The 11360-nt window shown below is 38.0% G+C and overlaps 1 pseudogene; it reads right to left on the bottom strand.

Annotated features, from left to right (window-relative positions):
- Window positions 1–6632: 6632 nt before the first annotated feature.
- Window positions 6633–7234, bottom strand: LOC114208669 (peroxiredoxin-1 pseudogene; annotated as a pseudogene).
- Between the last annotated feature and the right edge of the window lie 4126 nt (window positions 7235–11360).

The following is an 11360-nucleotide window of genomic DNA, read 5'->3' as shown; positions in this document are numbered from 1 at the left end:
AACTCCATATTCTCCCATACCCCACTTTGGGCAACGACCATTCTATTTTTGTCTCTATGATTTTGTCTACCCTAAGTACCTCCTATAAGTGGAATCATACAGTGTTTGTCTTTTTGTGACTCATTCATTTCACTTAGTATAATGTTTTCAAGATTCATCCATGTTGTAGTATATTACAGAATTTCTTTCCTTTTTAAGGCTGAATAATATTCTCTGTGTGTGTATACCACATTTTGCTTATCCATTCATCCATTGTTGGAAACTTGGGTTACTTCCCCATTTTAGCTATTGTGTATAATGCTGCTTGAACCTGGGTATAATATCTCTTCAAGATACTGCTTTCAATTCTTTTGGATATATATTCAGAAATGGAATGGCTGGGGGCACGTGGGTGGCTCAGTCAGTTAAACATCTGACTCTTGATCTCAGCTCAGGTCTTTAATCTCAGGGTTGTGAGTTCAAGCCTCACATTGGGCTCCATGCTGGGCAAGGAGCCTATTTAAAAAAAAAAAAAAATGGAATTGCTGGATCACATGGAAGTTCTGTTTGACCTCCACTGTGGCAACTTCTTGCTAGATACTTCTCCAAAGGCAAGGAAAACAAAAGCAAAAATATACTGGGACTTACTCAAGATAAAATCTTCTGCACAGCAAAGGAAACAGTCAAGAAAACTAAAAGGCAACCTATGGAATAGGAGAAGATATTTGCAAATGATGTATCAGATAATGGGCTAGTATCCAAGATCTATAAAGATCTTATCAAACTCAACACCCAAAAAGACAAATAATCCAATCAAGAATTGGGCAGAGGATATGAACAGACATTTCTCCAAAGAAGACATCCAAATGGCCAACAGACACATGAAAAAATGCTCCATATCACTTGGCATCAGGAAATACAAATCAAAACCACAATGAGATGCCACCTCACATCAGTCAGGATGGCTAAAATTAACAAGAAAAGAAACAACAAATGTTGGTGAGGATGCAGAGAGAGGGGAACCTTCTTACACTGTTGGTGGAAATGCATGCTGGTACAGCCACTCTGGAAAACAGTATGGTATGGAGGTTCCTCAAGAAGTTAAAAATAGAGCTACCCTATAGCCCAGCTATTACACTACTGGGTATTTACTCCAAAGATACAAATGTAGTGATGAGAAGGGGCACCTGCATCCCAATGTTTATAGCAGCAATGTCCACAATAGCCAAACTGTGGAAGGAGCCGAGATGTCCCTTCAACAGATGAATGGATAAAGATGTGGTATATATATACAATGGAATATTACTTAACCATCAGAAAGGATGAATACTTACCATTTCCATCAATATGGATGGAACTGGAGGGTATTATGCTGAGTAAAATAAGTCAATCAGAGAAAGACAATTATCATATGGTTTTACTCATATGTGGAATATAAGAAACAGTGCAGAGGATCATAGGGGAAGGGAGGGAAAACTGAATGGTAAGTCATCAAAGAGGGAGAAAAACCATGAGAGACTCTTAAATCTAGGAAACAAACTGAGGGTTGCTGGGGCAGGGGGAGTTGGGGGGGATGGGGTAATTAGGTGATGAGCATTAAGGAGGGCACATGATGTGATGAGCACTGGATGGTATATGCAACTGATAAATTATTGAACACTGCATCTGAAACTGATGATGTACTATATGTTGACTAATTGAATTTAAATAATAATAAAAAATGGAATTGCTGGATCACATGGAAATTCTATTTTTAATTTTTTTAGGGACTTCGATACTTTTTTTCATAGGGGCTGTACCATTTTATATTGCCACCAACAGTGCACAAGGATTCTCCTTTTATACATCCTTGTCAATACCTGTTGCTTTCTGTTTTATTTTTTTTCATAGTAGCCATCCTAATGGGTGTGAGATGGTTATAGCATTGATTTTTATCACATTACTCTATTGCTCAAAAACCTTCCATGGCTCTGCATTACCTTGAAATAAACTACAAATGCATGGCTTGTATATACTGTCAACAGCAAAGCTTTTAGAGTTACGTCCCATTAATGCTATATATAAAGCCCCCTGCAATCTTACTAGTTTCCCCATTATCTCCTAAACTTTATACATGTTTCCTCTTATATGCATATTAAAATTTGCAAGATTTCTTCCAAGTGAACACATTTCTTTTCACTTAACCCAGTTTTTCTCTAGGATGCAATATTGGCATTTAGGGCAGAATAATTTTTCCTTTTGCAGAATTTTCCTGCATCTCAACAAAATGTTAAAAATCCCTGGTCCTTGTTCATTAAGTGCCAGTAGAACTCTTATACTGTAGTAACAACAAAAATGCCTTCACACATTTCCAACACTGTTAGGACTCTTCTTGTTATAAGTAGTAGAAAATATCAATCAATCTGGCTTAAGCAAAAAAGTGAGTGCATGGGCCAATGGCATGGAAAAATTCAGGGGAAAGTTTATAACATCAGGTACATAAAGACTTACTAGCATCTAAAAGATTTTTTCTCACTTTGTGTAACTGTTCTATAGTCCAGTATACTTACAGTTGGGCCTTCCTCTATGTTGGCTTCCAGTACTATCAGACCTATGTCCCCATAAGCTCTGATTCAAGAAGAGAAGAGATTGTCCCTTTCCCAGTCACTCAAGCAAAAATTCTACTTATATTTGAAATTGTCTTGGCTGGGGTCGTGATCCTTTATAAAGGCATCACTATGGACAGAGAAACATAACATTCTTTTGCATGTTCCTCAAACCAAGGGTAGGATATGGACTACCATTTGGAAAGAGGTAGTTCACCAAAGAAATTTAAGGTACTCTTAAAAGAAGATAGAATAATGGATGCTGGACAGCAAAATAGCAAAATGAAGTTACCTATAAAAATTATTATTTGCTTAATTTTAGGCAAAGAGTTTCAATTCTGAGCTGTTTCTCTAAATCTATAAAATGTAAATAATGGCAACTACCTCGCAGGTAGATAGTATGAGATTCAAAGTGGAAAGTATATAACATAAAACCTGGAACATCTCTGCTTAAAACTTACCTTATTCCCTTTAAATTACCTTTTTTTAAAAAAATATTTTATTTATTTATTTGACAAAGAGAGAGAGAGTGTGCACAAACAGGAGGAGCGGCAGAGGGAGAGGGAGAAGCAGGTTCCCTGCTGAGCAGGGACCCCCCCGATGCGGGGCTTGATCCCAGGACCCTGAGATCATGAACTGAGCCAGAGGCAGACGCTCAACCCACTGAGCCACCCAGGCACCCCTACATTCCCTTCTAAGGTGAATCAGAAATGGTTTTTAAAATAGCAATTGGCAGGGATGAGTACAACCTATATAGGTTGGAGAACCTGACCTGTCAGACTAGAACTCACACAGTATACCACACCAAAGTACACAGCTGCTTATCAGCTTTGGTCCTAGTAAAACTCTTCAGGATTACTTCTATCTGCATTCATCTCTCTTTTTCCTTCTAACTCATGGTGGAACTTCTAGTGATTTCTGTACCAAATCTTGTATGGCCAAAGACTTTTATTATCCTTACCCCTCTGTATTTCATAATTTTTACTATTTTACATACATAATACTTGTATTTAGTCTGTAAAACCTGTTTTTTGGGGGTACCTAGGTGGCTCAGTCGGTTAAGCGACTGCCTTCAGCTCAGGTCATGATCCCAGAATCCTGGGATCGAGCCCCATATCAGGCTCTTTGCTCAGCGGGGAGCTTGCTTCTCCCTCTGAGTTCCCCATTTTTGCTCTCTTGCTCTCTCTCTCAAATAAATAAATAAAATCTTTTTAAGAAATAAAAAAACCTGTTTTTAATCATTTAATTTCTTGTTCTAATTAATAAAAGACATATGCCAGTTAGATCTATAGGAACCTTTAGTTCATATAATTCCTCCCTAAAACAGTGTCAGACACAGAAGATAGCCTGCACTCATTATATCTTGTAAACCAGAAAGGCATTGAGGGGCCCTGGATGAAAGTGGCTGGGTGTGTGGAGCTGCACATACTAACCGTATCCACCCCTCAATGTGGCAATGGCCTCTGTGCACACAGATGGAAAACCATTGATGCTGGATAAAGATTGCAGTTTTTAGAGTCAAATTCTCAGCTTTGCAGTAATGACCTGTGTGATTTTGGACAATTTTCTTCACCTTATTAATCCTCAGTTTCTTCATCTATAAAATAGAAATTATAATCCTTAGTTTTCAGAAAGAATATGAGAATTGAAAATCAACCAAAATTCCTGACAAGTAGCCATTCAGAAAATGAATCTTCATATTTCATGAAGATGATGGTTTTTGTGGTCTCTGCCACCTTTGTTGGTTATTTAACTATTAGCCAGATGCCATCCTTGCCACCTCCGTTTATTGGGAAATATTTTGTGTCCATGAGCTCCTATTCTCTGCTTTGCCAACCACAATACCTTGTAAACATTAAGCTTTGAGTAAATGAATGCATGAATGAATAAATTTGTTAAGCAGACCCTTGAAAATGAAAATGGAAATGATTTGAGGAATCTTACGTGGGACAGATAAAGCTGTGGAAAATTTTTATATACAAGCATAGTTTCTTTTTTCTATGAAAAAAATCAGGTTTTTGTCAGACTTTCAAAAAATAAGTTATATCTAATATTCAAACATTTTGATAATTTTAGACAAAACTGAGATTTTTATTAAAGCCTATTTAATGCTAAATCTTCATAATAGACTCTGATATGTCAGAGAGAAGTTTGAAACAGGGGCCAGAAATGAGGGTTTAAGACTGCCATTTCAATCCAGCATTTTCAACTTCAAAACGAGATGGTTGGACTAGGTAGTTTTTCTGATTCCCTTATTCATAGACTTTATGATCCTTGCCAAGATATTGAAAATACTTTTCAATCGATTTCCAAGTGGACATGCACAATGGAAAGCAGAATATTCTCTAAATATATCAGGATCAGAGCAACTTTTTATGATCCAAACCAGGGCAGACAGAGGCTACTATTCTTTGGAGTTCACATTCTCTTGGAATAAAAGTAAGCCAAAAACATAACATTATATAAAGAATATAAATCAGGGCAATGTGATAAAGAGCGAGTGATGATGGCCAAATTAGTTGAATGGCCCAGGAAAGTCTTTCTTAGGGTAAGTCTGAGCAATGCCTGGAAGGAAGAAAAGAAAAGTTGCATGCCCAACCATGCAAAGATTAACAGTGGAAAGAAACCTTGCAAGAGAAGTACCTACAAATGTCAAGTCTCAGGATTTAATGTCATGTCAGAGGCTGGCTGGGCTTAGCATGTTAGAGCCAGAGAAGGAAAAGACTGTTTGGATTATAGTAAGGTAAAGGATAGAGGTGGGAAAATAACGTGGATGAGTTAGATCGGGGCTAGAGCCTAGAGAATTTCATAGCGAGATTGTAGAGCTGTAAGAGTTTAGATTTTGGATGTTATTGTAGGTGCTTTGGGAAGTGATGGTACCAGATTTATGTTATTAAGCCTTGCTTTGTGAAAAATTCACATTTCTAAAAGCTAGATTTTTTTTTTTTTTTGTAATGGCCAGGTCCTGATTCAAATCGAAAGAAACTGTTGTGAAAGAATTATTTGCTATTAAAAATCCCTTCCAAGTACCTGAAGCTATTTTATTCATGCACTCTAATCAATACTCAAGGAACAGGTTGTAACGTCGTTTAAACAAGTCAGTTCCTGGCTGGCATCGTCATTGCCGGCATGTTCATGCGTTCCCGTTGTTTTTTAAACTGCATTTTACACCAGGGGAAATTGCACACAGTAAATGTCAAGGATTCACTGGGGGCGTTACAGTTTCCGAGGCATGAAGCTAATACATATTTGTCTCATTACTGTCAGCCGATCAACTTTATTTCATGGGTGGCAAGGGCTCGGAGCTCATAGGAGATGTAGTTACAAATGACCTTTGGGAGGTTGTAGGGACAACTTCCAAAATTCTCAATAGTGTCATGTCATTAATAAGAAACCAGGGAGATGGTGTTCATGGACTTTTTGATACTTGACTTCCTCATAGAAACAGGTGTGTATTGGGGTGTCACATTTTTTAGCTCTGATTCATCAAACCTTAAATTGAAGACAACATAGAGCATTTGGGTGGGCAACTCAGCCCACTCCTGTGGTTTCCATATTGCCCAGTAATTTTCCTGAGGTAAACATGTTTTGCAGGATCATCAGGCTGTTAATAGTCTTTTGCTTGAATAGTTCCAAAGACAGAGGGAAAAGAAAATCCTGATTTCTTGGTGAGGGCAATTATGCAGTATGGGAATCAGGTTTTTTTATGTGTCCAATCTACATGGGTTTATTCTTCATATTTTTAATCAGATTTCATGATTTTTTGGAATAGATTATGTTCTTTTTTTTTTTTTTTTGTCTCAGTTCAAGTTTAATAGAAACAACAAAAGACAAAACGTGATGCCCTGCTACCGTACATAACAGTTGGCCTGCCCCATAACAGCTCAGGCCCTTCTCTCTAGAGGAAGAAAGGCTGGCCTCCCCAACCCCTGCAGGAAAGGTCTGTCCTGTCCCCATACCACATCTGTACAGAGTCTAAAGTCTTATGTTCTAAGCATGACAGTAGTACAAAAGAGATTTTATTTTCATGGCCACCCATTGCAGCCCGGCCCTAAAACGACCCGGCGCTCACTTCTGCTTAGAGAAATATTCTTTGCTCTCCTGGACATCAGGCTTGATGCTATCACTGCCAGGCTTCCAGCCAGCTGGGCACACTTCCCCATGCTTGTCAGTAAACTGGAAGGCCTGAACCAGTCACAGAGTCGCATCCACAGAGTGACCAACAGGAAGGTCATTTACCGTGATCTGCCTAAGGATACCTTTATCATCAATGATAAAGAGGCCCCTGAACGAGATGCCTTCATCAGCCTTTAAGACTCCATAGTCCTGAGCAATGGTACGCTTGGGGTCTGATACCAAGGGAATGTTCATGGGTCCCAGTCCTCCTTGGTTCTTGGGTGTGTTGATCCATGCCAGGTGACAGAAATGAGAATCCACAGAAGCACCAATCACTTAACAAGTTGAGTTTCTTAAATTCCTCTGTCCTGTCACTGAAAGCAATGATCTCCGTGGGGCACACAAAGGTGAAGTCAAGAGGGTAAAAGAAGAACACAATGTAATTTTCCTTTGTAGTCAGATAGGCTGAGATCTTTGAACTGGCCATCTGGCATAACAGCCATGGCTTTGAAGTTGGGGGCAGGATGCCCAATTTTAGCATTTCCTGAAGACATCTTGCTATCAGCAGCTCTGAGAACCAAAAACGCCGAAGACAAGGCAGGAAGAAGACGTCTAGATTATGTTACGTTCTTAATGTATTTTCATTTTATTTGAAACTACAATTTTCAAAGTCTTTTTCCCCCCAAGGTATTTAGTGGTGACAAACATCTATAGGTAACTTTTTAAAAATTGTGCTAGAATATATTCATAATCATAGGGTATAATATGTCATAAACCTTCGATAAATAATCATTACTGAGGAAAATAAATAGTGTGAGGGATATCTTCAACTACTTCTGTTTAGTTCTATCCTATCTAAATAAAGTACTAAGAGACTTTCTCCCTATTCTATGCCCTCCTCTTTGGCCATGGCTCCACCACCTATGCTGGGGAGATTCTAGGCAGGGATATTTGTGGCATTTGCCAGTGTTCATGGTGTAAATACTCTACCATGACTGACAACAAGAGTCTTGCAAGAGTCCTGAAAATTGTGCCATCATAAGATAAGCAGAAGAGATGACAAATCTGACAGGGTTACTGCTCAAGAAAATCCCATGGCAAAAGGCAGGCAACTGTAGGGAAGAATGCTCCCACAGGATACACAAAGGGAAGGACAACTAGTATGACCCTGAGCACAGGCAGAATGACAGTGGTCCCTTGAATGATCCCAAAATACTCACTCTGGGCATTGGATAGGTTTCTTTGTATCTTCCTGTTTGTGACTCTGAAGAGTTGCCTTTGAGGCAGGAGCTGGGCAGTCTCTCAAAGCTAGCTCCACTATTGTGTTTCCAAGGGTAAGTGGCTGCAGTGGCCTCCCATCTCATGCCCCCTCAGTCTTCCATGGTCACAACCATTTAGTCTCTTGTCAGTTTAAGCTTTTGCCTTGTTCTTTCAGAATAAGACCCCAGCTACCCTTATCCAGCCTCCTATATAATATCTAAGTTCTTGCACATTAAAATATTCAGTCTTTCACAGGTGTTCTCCCTGATATGGACTTAAAGGGCTTAGTTTTTGAAGCCAAAACCTTATTATTGACCCATCTCTGTCTTTGATTTCCTCATTCCCATTCTTCCCTTTCCTCTTATGTCATTCCCATTCTTCCCTGAGGCAAAAGATGATCATAACCACATAGGAAAAAAATTCATGTAAAGGAAAGAGGGAAATCAAAAATCACATCATTTGGTATTCCAAAATAATATCTTGCTCCCAGCAAAAAGTTGGTAATCGAAATCATTCATATATTTTAAATATAATATTTTGGCACACTGCCAGAGAAAAATGAACTTAAATCTTACATAACTAGATATCAGAATAACTATGCCATTCAGTGAAGAGCTCCCTTACCTCAACCGGAACTTAGTTTACTATTTATAGAAAAGGGAGATCCCTTTTCTCCAGGACTCACAACCACTATCACTAATCAATGTCAACACTACTTCTTCTGAGCCAGGACTCAACCTCAGACTCTTTGTCAGCACATTAGCCACTATAATACCTCTTGAATTATATTACTGGATATGAAAATATTTGGCAAATCTAAACTAACATACATAAATATAGTTTTCTTATAGTAAGAAATGTGTCCTCTCTTATTGTTCTTAAGAAAGCATTTCATTTTGTGTGCTATTTTGTGATCCACATCAAAAATCTACAGTAGTAAAAAAATGTATATATTCAGATACCTAAGTCTGGATTTCCAAATGGAAGAAATAAACATCCAGTGATCTTAATAGATATTCACAGTGAGATAAATGATGGGTTTTTTTAATGTAACTTCATTTTTCCTCAGAACTCTAATACTTGGAGTTATTACCATATGTTCTTTTTGGGCAGTTCAAAATCTTATCGAAGAGATGTCTATGAATCAGTAAATTTAATGTTTGCTAATTAACAGTTTTAGCCCGAGAACCAGTATTGGTGTTAGGATTACAGTATTTAATGGTTTTCAGATAGCTGTTGGTTAAATCCATTGTTCTTCAAAAAGTTGTAACTACTTGAGAACCCAACATTATATACACCCCTATGGCAATATGTATAAGAAGTTAAACATGCAAAAACCAATAAAAGTTGAAAGGTATTATATGTTATGATTCAATGTGCTTTCACCACTCCAAAATAGAGGCCCCATTTTAGTTTAGCTCAAATTGGTTTCTTTGAGTTTATTCCTGTGATATTCTAGTAATTAAGTTATATACAACCCAAGAAAAGCTGTATCCATGTAATCTCTCAATTAATGAATGTAAAAGTGGCAAAAACAATGATGATTGGATGTTCACATTTTCCAGAAGTTCGATATGTATAATGTCCAACCAAATAACAAACTATAGTGTGCATAAGTTAAAAAAATTCAGAAATGTGCCTGCATAATGCCAAGAATGTGACTTAAAAATGTTTCAATTGAATAACATTATTTAGATTTTTTATTTTATTTATTTCTTTATTATGTTAGTCACCATGCAGTACATCATTAATTTATGATGTACTGTTCCATGATTCATTGTTTGCATATAACACCCAGTGCTCTATGCAATATGCTCCCTCCTTAATACCCATCACTGGGCTAACCCATCCCCCCACCCCCTCCCCTCTAAAACCCTCAGTTTGTTTCGCAGAGTCCATGGTCTCTCATGGTTCATCTCTCCTTCTGATTTCCCCCTTCATTCCGCTTCATTTTTCCCTTCCTTCTCCTAATGTCCTCCATGCTATTCCTTATGTTTCACAAATAAGTGAAACCATATGATAATTGACTTTCTCTGCTTGACTTATTTCACTTAGCATCATCTCCTCCAATCCCACCCATGATGATACAAAAGTTGGGTATTCATCTTTTCTGATGGCTGAGTAATATTCCATTGTATATATGGACCACATCTTCCTTATCCATTCATCTGTTGAAGGGCATCTCGGTTCTTTCCACAGTTTGGCTATTGTGGACATTGCTGCTATGAACATTAGGGTGCATATGGCCCTTCTTTTCATTATATCTGTGTCTTTGAGGTAAATACTCAGGACTCCAATTGCTGGGTCATAGGGTAGCTCTATTTTTATTATTTTGAGGCACCTCCACACTGTTTTCCAAAGTGGCTATACCAACTTGCATTCCCACCAACAGTGTAAGAGGGTTCCCCTTTCTCCACAACCTCCCCAACATTTGTTGTTTCTCGCCTTGTCAATTTTTGCCATTCTAACTGGTGTAAGGTGATATCTCAATGTGGTTTTGATTTGAATTTCCCTAATGCCTAATGATGATGAACATTTTTTCATGTGTCTGTTAGCCATTTGTATGTCTTCTTCGGAGGTGTCTGTTCATATCTTCTGCCCATTTTTTGACTTGATTATTTGTTTTCTGGGTGTTGAGTTTGAGTAGTTCTTTATAGATCTTGGATACCAGCCCTTTATCTGTAGTGTCATTTGCAAATATCTTCTCCCATTCTGTGGGTTGCCTCTTTATTTTGTTGTCTGTTTCCTTTGCTGTGGAGAAGCTTTTTATCTTGATGAAGTCGCAAAAGTTCATTTTCACTTTTTTTCCCTTGCCTTTGGAGACATGTCTTGAAAGAAGTTGCTGTGGCCGATGTTGAAGAGGTTACTGCCCATGTTCTCCTCTAGGATTTTGATGGATTCCTGTCTCACATTGAAAGAAACTCTTTCATCCATTTTGAGTTTATCTTTGTGTATGGTATAAGAGAATGGTCGAGTTTCATTCTGAATATAGCTGTCCAATTTTCCCAACACCATTTATTGAAGAGACTTTTTTCCATTGCATATTTTTTCCTGCTTTGTTGAAGATTATTTGACCATAGAGTTGACGGTCCATATCTGGGCTCTCTATTCTGTTCCATTGATTTATGTGTCTGTTTTTGTGCCAGTACCATGCTGTCTTGGTGATCATAGCTTTGTAATATAGCTCGAAATCAGGCAACATGATGCCCCCAGCTTTGTTTTTCTTTTTCAACAATTCCTTGGCGATTTGGGGTCTTTTCTGATTCCATACAGATTTTAGGATTACTTGTTCCAGCACTTTGAAAAATGCCATTGGTATTTTGATTGGGATGGCATTGAAAGTATAGATTGCTCTGGGCAGCATAAACATTTTAACAATGTTTATTCTTCCGATCCATGAGGATAGAATGTTTTTCCATC

Source organism: Eumetopias jubatus, unplaced genomic scaffold (assembly GCF_037043125.1).
Source record: "Eumetopias jubatus isolate StellerSeaLion01/CBP00866 unplaced genomic scaffold, mEumJub1_p1.0 scaffold_5, whole genome shotgun sequence".
In the NCBI taxonomy this organism is placed as follows: domain Eukaryota; kingdom Metazoa; phylum Chordata; class Mammalia; order Carnivora; family Otariidae; genus Eumetopias; species Eumetopias jubatus.
This window is presented reverse-complemented; position numbering and strand designations above follow the sequence as displayed.